The following is a 14753-nucleotide window of genomic DNA, read 5'->3' on the forward strand; positions in this document are numbered from 1 at the left end:
GCTCCTCTGTTGATGGGATTTCCCAGGCAAGAATACTGGAGTGTGTTGCCATTTCCTTTTCCAGGGGATCTTCCTGACCTAGGGATCTAACCTGCATTAATCTGCTCAGTAGTGTCCGATTCTTTGCGATCCCATGGACTGTAGCCTACTAGGCTCCTCTGTCCATGGGATTTTCCAGGCAAGAGTACTGGAGTGGGTTGCCATTTCCTTCTCCAGGAGATCTTCCCAAGCCAGGGATTGAACCCGGGTCTCCTGCATTGTAGGCAGACGCTTTACCGTCTGAGCCACCAGGGACGTTTTTAATCTCCTGCATTAGCAGGCAGATTCTTTATGGCTGAGCCACCAGGGAAACCAAAGGTAGCTCAATATAGAGACAGATTATAAATTGTTCAATATAGAGAGATAGAGATATTATATATTTACATAACAAATAAAACAACAAAGATACACACCAAAATATTAATGGTCATCAGATATGATTGGTGGTAGTCTTCTTCAAATTTCTGGTATTTTCCGAATTATGCTTTCAACAAATTTTGTTTGTATAACATAATAAAGGGTGAGGAAGGTAAGACACATTTGCTTTGTTTCTTTTTAAAAAACGTCTAATCATATAAAGAAAGAATTTGAGTCATCTCTTGAACTCAAAATTCACTGGCTCTATTTTGTTTATTAGAAAAGCATTAGTCAATGTTTAAAACAATCAGTAACAAGTTACATGTTATTTTGCCCTAAAATTTTATTTGGTAATATTTGGCTATATTTTATTCCATTACATAGTCTACGTTTTCTATTTCTGAGCTTAAACATGTCATAACATATTTCCACCATTATTTGTCCCCATCTATATGGATCATTGATAGATTCTTTGTTTCAAATTATTATTTTCAAGATTCTAAATTTCTTGTGTTAGAATATATTACTTCAGTACTAGAAGACTGAATTTAATTACAACAGTTTATTAAACTCTCATATGCATATTAAAGGGTCATTCAGTAATGGTTTATACTTTATATTACACTCTTAACTTTAAGTAGAGTCATTCCTACTTATAAATATCACTTTAAACCAGGGTTTTCCAACACTAACACTACGGACTTTAGATTGGATATTTCTTTGTTGTGGGCTGCTGAGCTAAGGACAGAGTGACAAGATTTGGAAAGGGTTTCTTATACATAAAAGATTATGGAAGAAGTATTTGAGAGCCTTGTAATTGTATCATTTACTGAACCATGTCACTGTTTCAAGGCTTTGAATTGTTATTTAATCATACTAATCTAGGTGTTGCTATGAAGGCATTCTATAGATGTAGTTAATATGGTGGCTCAGAGGTTAAAGTGTCTGCCTCCAATGCGGGAGACCCGGCTTCGAACCCTGGGTCGGGAAGATCCCCTGGAGAAGGAAATGGCAACCCACTCCAGTATTCTTGCCTGGAGAATCCCATGGACTGAGGAGCCTGGTGGGCTGCAGTCCACGGGGTCACAAAGAGTTGGACATGACTGAGTGACTTTACTTACTCACTTACTTAATATCTACAATCAATTAATATTAATCAGTCTTCAATAATTGGATAAGCTTCGTTGAATTAGTTGAAAGCCTTATGATGGAAACTTGACATTTTCTAGGGAAGAAAATATTCTGTCTCAGGATTGCAGCATCAACTCCTGCCTACCCTACAGATTTCAAACTTGCCAGTCTTCATAACCCCACAACCCAAATCATGTGAACCAAGTCTCTCCCTCTGTGAGTGTGTGTGTGTCCTATTGATTTTGTTGCTCTAGAGAATGCTGAGTGATAGAGAATTGGTACCAAGAGCAGTGGTTCTAGAGGAGCAGAATCTTAAGAATGAGTTTTGTTTGTTTGTTTGTTTTAATTAGTTCTGTGATTTCTAGAATAGGTTTTCTACTCAGATTAGCTTTAAAGGCACTCATGACTGGATTTCCAGCGCTAAAGAGGGAACTGATTAGATGTACACAGAGGTAGAGATAGAGTTATTATGGATAATGTCCAATTTTTCCTGGTTCTCTGGAGAACACTCACTGTTGCAGTGAAAGTGAAAGTGACGTCGCTCAGTCGTGTCCAACTCTTTGCGACCCCATGAATCGCAGCACACCAGGCCTCCCTGTCCATCACCAACTCCCAGAGTTCACTCAGATTCATGTCCATCGAGTTGGTGATGCCATCCAGCCATCTTATCCTCTGTCGTTCCCTTCTTCTCCTGCCCACAATCCCTCCCAGCATCCAAGTCTTTTCCAATGAGTCAACTCTTTGCATGAGTTGGCCAAAGTACTGGAGTTTCAGCTTCAGCATCAGTTCTTCCAAAGAACACCCAGGACTGATCTCCTTTAGAATAAACTGGTTGGATCTCCTTGCAGTCCAAGGGACTCTCAAAAGTCTTCTCCAACACCACAGTTCAAAAGCATCAATTCTTCGGCGCTCAGCCTTCGGTGCTCACAGTCCAACTCTCACATCCATACATGACCACAGGAAAAACCATAGCCTTGACTAGACGGACCTTTGTTGGCAAAGTAATGTCTCTGCTTTTGAATATGCTATCTAGGTTGGTCATAACTTTTCTTCCAAGGGGTAAGCGTCTTTTAATTTCATGGCTGTAGTCACCATCTGCAGTAATTTTGGAACCCAAAAAATAAAGTCTGGCACTGTTTCCACTGTTTCCCCATCTATTTGCCATGAAGTGATGCGACTGGATGCCATGATCTTCGTTTTCTGAATGTTGAGCTTTAAGCCAACTTTTTCACTCTCCTCTTTCACTTTCATCAAGAGGCTTTTTAGTTCCTCTTCACTTTCTGCCATAAGGGTGGTATCATCTGCATATCTGAGGTTATTGATATTTCTCCTGGCAGTCTTGATTCCAGCTTGTGCTTCTTCCAGTCCAACGTTTCTCATGATGTACTCTGCATATAAGTTAAATAAGCAGGGTGACAATATACAGCCTTGACGTACTCCTTTCCCGTTTTGGAACCAGTCTGTTGTTCCATGTCCAGTTCTAACTGTTGCTTCCTGACCTGCATATAGGTTTCTCAGGAGGCAGGTCAGGTGGTCTGGTGTTCCTGTCTCTTTCAGAATCTTCCACAGTTTATTCTGATCCACACAGTAGGTTCTCACCATACTAATATGCCTTCCTACTTCATTCCCCCACTCTAAACTTATGCACAAATGTACCAATCAGGGGTCAGTCTTGAATTCATTTTTGCTCTTTTCCTAAAAAGAATGTGTGTGTGTGTGTGTGTGTGTGAGTGTGAGTGTGAGTGTGAAGTCGCTCAGTCTTGTCCGACTCTTTGCAGCACCATGGGCTGTAGCCTACCAGGTTCCTCCATCCATGAGATTTTCCAGGCAAGAACACTGGAGTGGGTTGCCATTTCCTTTTCCAGGAGATCTTCCAGACCCAGGGATTGAACCCGGGTCTCCTTCATTGTAGCCAGACGCTTTACCATCTGAGCCACCAGGGAAGCTCAGCCAAAAAAAAAAAGAATCTAATCTAACCAAAAAATCTAATGGGACCTTTGAAGAATACAAACCCTACAGAAAAAAGTCAACAAGCTGAATAATAATAAAAGATGAAGAAAAATTAATGAACCTAAGAGGATAATAATTTAAAATAAGCAAAATAAATCTCTTCCTCCAAGAGATCAGGAAGGCTACTGTAACACAGAATGAAGCCAGATCTTTATAAAAAGAGATAATTCAACCGTTATATATAAAATACAGAAAATCTAAAATGAAAATATCAAATATGAATTTAGTGGTAAAAAAGCAGGTTACTAAGTTAAAAGATCAAAAACTTCTTTTAGAAAGTACTAGAAACAGATAAAATAAATAATGTGAAAGAAAGTTAAGGATATAAGTAGCAGAATAAGATGCAACAATATCAAAATGATTGGTGTCTTAGTGTGTGAAGAAAAAATCATAAAAGGAAGGAAATCTTTTAAATAATAAAAAAATCATAATTTCTAAGAATTAAGGAAACATAAATACTTCAAAAGAATCTCTCACTCATGCATACACACAATCTAGATAAATAACAGTGAAACTCAAGAATATCTATAATAATGTGACAGTTCTCCTAGTTTCTAGGAACAAGTGGATCTGACTTAAAGCAAGCAACAGATTGCTTTAGGTTTAGATTGATTGAACAGGATGAATCACTGACACTGAAGCCAGAAAACAGTGTAACAGTTACATCATTTTCAAATTACTGGGAAAAAATAAAATTTAATTAATGGCATAATTTTACACTAGCAGATTCTCATGTAAAGAAATACAAAAAATAAAACTATTTTCAATAGCACAAAATCTCAGAAGTTTAAAAAAATAAATCTATGTGAAATTATATATGGAGGAAATAGCCAAATAAGGACAGAAATAAATCCAAAAGGATGCTAATTAATACATGTTTATTAACATTGTTAATAATGTCAGGGTGAGAAAATAGCATACTGGACTGACTACTGTCTAAATATGTAGTAAACAAAAAATGTTCAAAAAACAGATAACAAACTCAAAATGATACCAAAATTGTGCTTTGGGAGGTTGAGGTAAAGAATGAACAATCAGGAAATAAATGCATGCCAGGTATATGGAGAGGAAGAAAAAATTATGATATAAAGAAAGTTGTAAAGAAGAAGATTTTAAATGAACTTAATAAGTTAGATACCAAATGAAGCACAAAATATGGAATTTATAAATTCTGTATACCTGCAAAAAATTGCATCTATTCATTAAAATAAATGTAAATGAGTTAAGATAACGTACCAAAAGAGAAATTCTCAGAATAGACTTATAAAACCATGATCCAACATTATATGATAAACAAAAAGCTTAGAAAGAGGTGGGAGGTGGATTTTAAAAGCTTGGTAGTAAAGGAATGGCAAACAATATGCAAGGAGAAATAAACCAAAGAAAGACAAGAGTAAAAATTTTAATATTAAATCATCATGAAAGACAAGTAATATGAACTCTTAAATATAAAGTATCTATAAATGGAGAAAATCTTTTTGACTTTGGAGTCACAGTTTTCTCTGACAAGCCACAAAAATCACTAATCATTAAATTAAAACTTAGATTATATAAAGAAATTTTGCAATTCACTAATAAAAAGACACACCCAATTAAAGCACATGAGTAAATTCTTGAATCGGCACTTCAAAAAATATATATAAAAGTGGCCCAGTAAGCATATGAAATATGTTCAACATCATCAGCAATCAGAAAAATTACTTAAAACTACAAAGAGATGCTACCTCAGACTCAGTAGAATGACTAAAATTTTAGAGACTTGATAATACCAATTGTTGGCAAAGATTTAAGCCAATCAGACTCTTAAATTGCTCTAAATTGCACAACTACTTTCTAAAGCTTTTTGGCAGTTAAGTACCTATTGTATGACCAAGCAATTCCACTCCTAGATATTTATAAAAGACAAAATGTCAAAAGAAAACATCCAAAAATGTTCATAAAAGGTTTATTCATATTTCCCCAAAGTGAAAACGGCCCAAATGTCCATTAATAGAAAAATGGATAAGCAAATTGTAGTATATTTATTTTATGTCATATAATTCAGCAATACAATAAATTACTAATACATGCAACCACATATAGATGATTCTCAAAAATATTATATTGAATAAAAAGTTAGATACAATAAAGAACGTACTGTGTTACAACCCATTATGTGGCAAGTGACTCAAGACAACTTCAGACAATGAAGAGGCAACGGTATCAGAGAGGCAAGCCTTGTCTCTGCAGGCAAGGCTCAGTGAAGTTAGACTTCAGACACTAAAATGTATCTGAATGCACCAAAGTGTCCCATTTCAATTTTTAGAGTCTCACTGTTTTCAACTAGATGCCCTAATTTTTTTAATATATGATTACTCACATTTTACTGCATTCTGCTGTAAACACGGTATCAGTTTTTCATAAGACACTTTAAATTCTTCAGTTAGGCACCAAAGTCCAATAACAGAAAGTCATTAAATTAATTGTGACAGTCTATTTTGGTGATTGTGAGTAGATAGTAGTAGATGCCCTAAATTTAAATAAGATATTTAGGGAACCTATAAATTCAGCTTAATTTGTAATTTGGCAACTCAGAGAATAAGACTGTGTTTCTGATTTTTGTATGTTATGCCTTCAGGGATCAGATTCTATTAGGGGAACCATAAGAGATATCTGATCTTCTGATAATTCAGTTAGCAAGGAATTTTAAAGCTCTAAGCTTATCATTTTATTTTCCCTATAAATCCTGTAAGGAAGCTAAAAATATCCAGCTCAATACACAGCCTTTATATGACTTAATAAGTGCTTATTTATTCTAAGTGACTCCAGGCAATAAGTAGATCTTCACAAATATGTGTCATATATTACCACTGCATTATTCTCTAATCTTAAATTTAAGTATCTGTAGGGATATTTACTCTTTTTAAGATATACCAGATCAATTTAATACTATCATCCATCTCTTTTCTTTAGTCTGACCTTTAACATTTCCAGGTAATATTTCTGTATTTAGTACAAGAAAAAATAATCCATTCTAGCTAATTAAACAGAAGGGGATTTATTGCAGGGTATTAAGTGGCTTAGAGAATTTCTGGAAGGACTGATGAGATTGAAATATGCCTGAGATGGTAGTAATGGGACAAAGGCCACCCCAAAGAATTGGACCTCCAACTGCTCCTCTAGCCAAGATCAGGTGGCTGCCTGTCAAATTGGAAAGCTGCCCCAACAGTATCTCCTGCTAAATGCATGTTCCCATTGCTTGAATTAGTTAATTTATGAGGGTTAATAAGATAATAAGAAGGGTGTAGTATAGAAATTGCATTAGTTTTTAAGAGTTGTTCCCAGTTTGTCAATCCTTCACACAGAAAAAATGGTTGGACTATATGAACAGTCTATTGCAGGAAGCACCATTAGGTGGCGCTCTTTCCCTGAACATAGTACCACTCACCCCCACCTTTCTCCTGGGCTCAGTTTGTCTGGTATTGGAAGGGCTTAATATGCGGTTTTCTTCCATCTTTGTGTATGTTGTCCTTACCTCAGTAAAATAGCATAACAAGGATTTTGAGGTACACATCTATCACCTTATATCAGAAAATTCTGTTCAATGGCCTGTTAGAAACTGCATTTTTTCAAAGGCTTTTTACTAGATCAACCACTCTATTCTTTGTTTGCATTATATGTTTCTGATTGCTGCTGCTGCTAAGTCTCTTCAGTCGTGTCCGACTCTGTGAGACCCCATAGACGGCAGCCCACCAGGCTCCCCCGTCCCTGGGATTCTCCAGGCAAGAACACTGGAGTGGGGTTGCCATTTCCTTCTCAATGCATGCAAGTGAAAAGTGAAAGTGAAGTTGCTCAGTCGTGTCCGACTCTGTGCGACCCCATGGACTGCAGCCTACCAGGCTCCTCCGTCCATGGGATTTTCCAGGCAAGAATACTGGAGTGGGGTGCCATTGCCTTCTACAATGTTTCTGATTGCAAGATCCTAATTGTATCCAGAGCATGAAACGCAAGAGAGCTGGGCTAAATTGGTTTTAGGTCGTCTTAGTTTTAGCATACTAGCAAGCAGTGGGAATAGCTGTTGACTCAACCAGTCTAAACTATCAAAGAACAGGCTGTTGGCAGCTTAATCAAAGAAACACAAAGTCACAAGAAGTGAAAAAACAGAAACATACAAGTGAAAAATCCCACCACATTCTTCACCAAAAAAAAGAGGGGGGACAGGAAATCCTCCATTTGCTTTGCAAATGAATCTGATGCCATGCTATTACTCTACAGGTCATTTAAGATGGTCTCTCACCTCTTACTCCCCCTTCTCTACTCCCACAAATTCTGAAAGAGCCCTCTCGCACCGCTGCACTGAAGGCTAGCAAGTAAAGAGAACAAATGTGCCAAGAAAGAGAGGTGTCAAACCTTAACTGTTCCTTCTATTGCAGACTTCTAAGTCCAGAGTAGACTTTTCCCACTAAGAAGGGGGAAAGATTTGAATTAAGGTTTAAGTTTCCTGTTTTATAATTTCAGGTTGACCAAAAAAGGATGGGATGTTTCACTCAGGGCCAGGAAAGAGGTTTTTATATAAGGAAATCACAACATCTGAGGTGGGGAAAATAAGAATTGGTCTTCTGCTTGAATCCTACTGTGTACATCTCATGCAACAAACCACTTACGTTATGCTAGATGACACTTACCTAGATGCTAGACTGTTTCCAATTTTTCACTTTTTGATAATCTCATCACATAACTATGGCCATGGTATAGCTTTATTATGGGCAAAATATACTTGCCCTCATCTTGACATTGACTTGAACATGGAATTTCTTTGGCTAGTGGTATGCTATTGGAAGTGATAAACAGAGACTTGAAATGTAGCTGTGGAGTTTGGCTTGCCTTCTTTAACCCTGATGATTCACTATAAAAAGAAAATACCTTCAGAAAGCCCCTATCTTTTGGACTAGATTGCAAATAAGATACATGGACATGGCCACATGCACTGGGCAACTGCTAGACCCAAAAGGTTCATCACCATAAGGTACAGCCCTGAGCCTGAACCTGAATTCAGTCTTTAATCTGGAGCTGGGACCCTGGAGCCTAGTTTCTGAAATACAGCCTATGGCAGTCACGATGCAGTCACTCTATAACTCATGAATATGAAAATTAATTTTTAACATTTTTAAATGACTGAATTTGTGAGTGGCTTGTCATATAGCATTATTGCAGCACTGACTGACACACATCTAAATTTCAATTAAATAATTTTACTCTCGACTATAATACATTGCTATATCTCATCTAGCTTAGGAAAATTGACAATGTATTTTGACTGAGGAGTTGTTGAAAAATGTTAAAACCACTGTGAGAGAAATAACTAGGAAATGATGATTTTCATAATTAAAATAAAATATGGAGTAAGAGTTTTTAGCACATCTGAGGATACATTTTCTAAGCTTGCAGAAATCTATCTTGTGTTTGCACAGTATTTCTCTTTCTTGTTATTTTGAAAACTAGATGAAAATGTCTTAATGGATGGAAAAAATCTAAACTATTAATAAATTTATAGGGGAAATTCATCATTTTCTAGAAATTTTATCAAAAATAGCCTTTAAATAGAACTCATTAATTATAGCAATCACCAATGATATTTATGAAATATAATACATGCAAATTTCATATATAAACTAAATTTCATATATGATTTATTTTGACCCTTATTACCAGGCTGAGAAACTCCTGTTTTAATAATTATTTTTCTTTTAAAGACAAGAAGACTTAAGATTTTGCTAAAATATTAAACGATTCAAAATTTATTTGCCTCTTGAGAAACCTATATGCAGGTCAGGAAGCAACAGTTAAAACTGGACATGGAACAACAGACTGGTTCCAAATAGGAAAAGGAGTACATAAAGGCTGTATATTGTCACCCTGCTTATTTAACTTATATACAGAGTACATCATGAAAAACGCTGGGCTGGAAAAAACACAAGTCGAAATCAAGATTGCCGGGAGAAATATCAATAACCTCAGATATGCAGATGACACTACCCTTATAGCAGAAAGTGAAGAGGAACTAAAAAGCCTCTTGATGAAAGTGAAAGAGGACAGTGCAAAAGTTCACTTAAAGCTCAACATTCAGGAAACGAAGATCATGGCATCTGGTCCCATCATTTGATGGCAAATAGATGGGGAAACAGTGGAAACAGTGTCAGACTTTATTTTGGGGGGGCTCCAAAATCACTGCAGATGGTAACTACAGCCATGAAATTAAAAGATGCTTACTCCTTGGAAGGAAAGTTATGACCAACCTAGATAGCACATTCAAAAGTGGAGACATTACTTTGCCAACAAAGGTCCGTCTAGTCAAGGCTATGGTTTTTCCTGTGGTCATGTATGGATGCTAGAGTTGGACTGTGAAGAAAGCTGAGTGCCAAAGAATTGATGCTTTTGAACTGTGGTGTTGGAGAAGACTCTTGAAAGTCCCTTGGACTGCAAGGAGATCCAACCAGTCCATTCTAAAGGAGATCAGTCCTGGGTGTTCTTTGGAAAGAGCGATGCTGAAGCTGAAACTCCAGTACTTTGGCCACCTCATGCGAAGAGTTGACTCATTGGAAAAGACTCTGATGCTGGGAGGGATTGGGGGCAGGAAAGGAAGGGGACGACCGAGGATGAGATGGCTGGATGGCATCACCGACTCGATGGATGTGAGTTTGAGTGAACTCCCGGAGTTGGTGATGGACAGGGAGGCCTGGCGTGCTGCAATTCATGGGGGTCTCAAAGAGTTGGACACGACTGAGTGACTGAACTGAACTGAACTCAAATAAAATATGCTTTTAATATATTTAATAGATATACTGAAGACATTTAAGTTTTAGAACTGACGATATTATTTTTCCTTACCATTTTAAAAGCACCTATCTCAGCCACTTTCCTAAACATCAGTACTCTATATGCATCCAGGTGATGGTGGGTTAAATGTAAGCCTAAAGTTAGCATCAGAGAATTGCTTAGACAAATCTTTCAAAGTAAGCATGTCATCCCTATTCTTTAAAATAAAGAATACAGTAAGAGTAACCTGTTAAAACTGGTCCCCTTGAAAGCATGAGTGTCCTTTAATGTACAAAGAACATTTTGAGGAAATACACTAACATTTTTATTTCCCTTAATGCAAGCTAACTGAAGTGAAAAAAAAAAAAAATAAACATAGTTTATAAGCTAGTTGTAAAACCTAACAAGCAGATTACTCCATATACCAAGAGTAGAGTAACAGCAAAGAGAAACAAGAATGGCAAATTATGTAGGACCACCATAATGGTTGTATGTGAGCTGAGAACAGTGAGGTCCTTTGCTTTTGAAATGCAACTGCAACCCCGTCATGCTCTAATACCCCACAGGCAGCAGAATGATTGAAACCAATATTGAATCGGACAGTTCTGGGGAGTCTCTATTTAGCAACAGCTGTATGACTAGCACAAACCTAATATTGTAGAACTAGATAGATAGTGAAACAACACATAATCTTTTGGACATGGGGCACTGTTACATAAATGCATCCGTGTTGTTCATTTGAGTGCTGCCAGCAATGGTTTATTAGATTAAAACAAAAGGACTAAAAGAGAAACTACACAACACGCAATTGTAATAAATTTCCACTCTACACAGGTGTGTTAGTGTGGTGCTTTCATCTGCTAAACGCTGTATCTCCTTGTGAGGCAAGATTAGGATTTGGGGAATTAAAGATCTGAGGGCAATTCTCAGCTCAACTCCTTACTCCTAGTCTGAACAAAGACAAATATTAACTTCCTCAATTGCAAAAGAAGATAAACAATTGTGCATTCTTAAAAGAGTGCTTTGAGATATATCAACTAATATATTTATATTAAGCTCTTAACACAATGCCTAGGACCTGATAAGTACTTGAGTATATTTTATCTTTTTATTACCAATAACCTGTTTTCTTACTCATTTTCTTAGAATTTGATATTTTCACTTTATGTTTTAGATCACTTAATTAGAAAACACATATTTTTAGTGTCCTTAGGAAAAATGTCAAATGGGCAGGAATGATAAGGAGAGGAGAGAGATAAAGAAGAATCCAATAAAGAAGAAAGATCAGTGTAATAGCCAGTAAGGTTTTGCAGTGTTCAGAGAGTTGAGCTGGTATGGTAGTTAAATAAGCCTAGAAATCAATGAGCACAATGCCCTCATTAAAACCTGATAAAACAGGGCTTGTTCTTCCTGACACAGAGGGACAAAACTACCATTACCGTATTCATGTAGATCAGTGGCTATAAACCCTGGAACAAATATTTTCTAAAGTTCCCTTTACTGCCTGCTGCTGCTGTTGCTGCTGCTAAGTCGCTTCAGTGGTGTCCAACTCTGTGTGACCCCATAGATGGCAGCCCACTAGGCTGCCCTGTCCCTGGGATTCTCCAGGCAAGAACACTGGAGTGGGTTGCCATTTCCTTCTCCAACTCATGAAAGTGAAAAGTGAAAGTGAAGTCGCTCAGTCATGTCCAACTCTTCAGGACCCCATGGACTGCAGCCTACCAGGCTCCTCCATCCATGGGATTTTCCAGGCAAGAGTACTAGAGGGGGGTGCCATTGCCTTCTCCACCTTTACTGCCTAAAAAGGCATTTATAGAAAATATAACCTGAAACCACACATAAGAATAACTAAATTGCACATTATTAATGCAAATTTATACATTACATTGATTCTCTTGAATCAATATAATGTCCTAACTGTAAAGGAAAGAATAATTAGCTTCATTAAAAACCTAATGAAGTATTGATAGGTTCTTGTACCTCCTTATAGTAGGTTTGAACTTAAGAGGAGCTTACCATAAGTGCAGGAAAATGGAAGAATGGAGATATGTATGGACACTAACCTAGATAGCATATTGAAAAGCAGAGACATTACTTTGCCAACAAAGGTCTGTCTAGTCAAGGCTATGGTTTTTCCGGTGGTCATGTGTGGATGTGAGAGTTGGACTGTGAAGAAAGCTGAGCACCGAAGAATTGATGCTTTTGAACTGTGGTGTTGGAGAAGACTCTTGAGAGTCCCTTGGACTGCAAGGAGATCCAACCAGTCCATTCTAAAAGAGATCAGTCCTGGGTGTTCTTTGGAAGGACTGATGCTAAAGCTGAAACTCCAGTACTTTGGCCACCTCATGCGAAGAGCTGACTCATTGGAAAAGACTGATGCTGGGAGGGCTTGGAGGCAGGAGGAGAAGGGGACGACAGAGGATGAGATGGCTGGATGGCATCATCAACTCGATGGATGTGAGTTTGAGTGAACTCTGGGAGTTGGTGATGGACAGGGAGGCCTGGCGCGCTACGATTCATAGGGTTGCAAAGAGTCAGACACGACTGAGCGACTGAAATGAACTGAACTGAACTGATGGACACTAAAACAAAAACCAATGTTAGGTTAACTAATAGTTGTAAATTGTTGTTTAGACTATTAATGATGATAACTGTAAAGACTATAGTCTGGTGATATCCAATATGGTAACTATTAGCCCCAGATGGCTATTGAAATATGGTCAATGCTACTGAAAACTGAATTATTAACTTTATTCAATTTTAATTAAATTAGGTTTTTATTAAAAGTTAAATCAATGTAAAATAGCACAATGATGTTTATACTATTAAATACAGGTTGGAGTAATTGAGGGATATAGTATATTCAATATAATCTATAATTAACTTTACCTTCCCCTGCTTTTTTCTCTTTACAATATGACTATAGAAATGTTGACATCATATATGCGGCTCTCATTTGAGGTGTGCATTGTGCTTTCCACAGCACAGTGCTGCTATAGACAAACTGAGTGATAAACCTCTGAGGACAGAAGCGGAGTAAAATTGATTTTCAATAAGGAATACCCCCAATTTGTTTCCATATGTAATTTCTATCACTAAGATAAACTATTTCAATATGTGATTTCTAAAACCTAGATTTATTTCTGCATTACAAAAATTAAATTACTTCTATATACAATCTAAAACAATCTTTATTAATGAAATTCAGTGAGAAACCTAAATTTTATCTATGCTATTAAAGGTGTTCAAAGGATATTAAAAGGAAGCTCATGTTTCCTCTGCTAAAATGTGTGTATTGATATTGGTACTTTTGCACTGCAGCTCTGGCAGCCATTTCAACCAAATATGTTGTTGAAAATCTAGAGTAATCATTTTCTTTCTGAAGAAGTGTGTTTAAGTTTTAACACCATCCAAAACCCTTCATAATTAGATTGAATAAAGTATGATTTGGCCCCAACAGTGGTTTACAGCTCAATTAAAATTTTCTGAAAATCTTGGCTAAAATGTTCTTCATCTGTTTCAAATGAATTTATTACTCAATCCAGTTTCGTAAATTACACCGAAAATTTAAAATCTAACCACTCTTTCTAGTAGCCATTCAGATGAAAGCAATCTATTTGCATGTATCTAACTGTGGTGTTGGAGAAGACTCTTGAGAGTCCCTTGGACTGCAAGGAGATCCAACCAGTCCATTCTGAAGGAGATCAGCCCTGAGATTTCTTTGGAAGGAATGATGCTAAAGCTGAAACTCCAGTACTTTGGCCACCCAATGCGAAGAGTTGACTCATTGGAAAAGACCTTGATGCTGGGAGGGACTGGGGGCAGGAGGAGAAGGGGACGACAGAGGATGAGATGGCTGGATGGTATCACTGACTCGATGAACATGAGTCTGAGTGAACTCCGGGAGTTGGTGATGGACAGGGAGGCATGACATGCTGCGATTCATGGGGTCGCAAAGTGTCGGACACGACTGAGTGATTGAACTAAACTGAACTGAACTGAACTTCTGCAAAGATGAAAGCTGTAAAAATGTTTGATGTAAAAGCTAATTTTAAATAATAATGTTTGTTGACAAATCCTTCAATAGCTCCATTCACTGAGATTGATATTCATTTCTAGAATCTTATAAAGGATTCCATTTAACTTTGCAAACATAAATATGTTCTCGATATATCGTTTTTGTGATATTTGAATTGTGATACTTAATTTTTCATTTAACGAATTCTTTGATAATTTCAAATAATAAAAACATTTTTTAACTTTACATTGAAGTCAACTTACTTTCAATTGCAAACTCTTTTTATTACCATGGCATGGTTTACTCTTAATTTTATTAGTAACATCGAATGTAGTCTTCGTTGATTTTGAAGTATTTCTTTAACATCCCTGATGTCAGTAAATAATATTATGAATTATTAAAG

At 36.9% G+C, this 14753-nt stretch overlaps 1 non-coding gene across 1 annotated transcript; it reads right to left on the reverse strand.

Moving 5' to 3' along the window:
* Window positions 1-222: 222 nt before the first annotated feature.
* On the reverse strand, window positions 223-294 carry TRNAC-ACA (transfer RNA cysteine (anticodon ACA)). Its single transcript has one exon. It is a non-coding gene; the product is annotated as a tRNA-Cys (tRNA).
* Window positions 295-14753: the final 14459 nt, after the last annotated feature.

The sequence above is a fragment of the Capricornis sumatraensis genome, chromosome 2 (assembly GCF_032405125.1).
Source record: "Capricornis sumatraensis isolate serow.1 chromosome 2, serow.2, whole genome shotgun sequence".
In the NCBI taxonomy this organism is placed as follows: domain Eukaryota; kingdom Metazoa; phylum Chordata; class Mammalia; order Artiodactyla; family Bovidae; genus Capricornis; species Capricornis sumatraensis.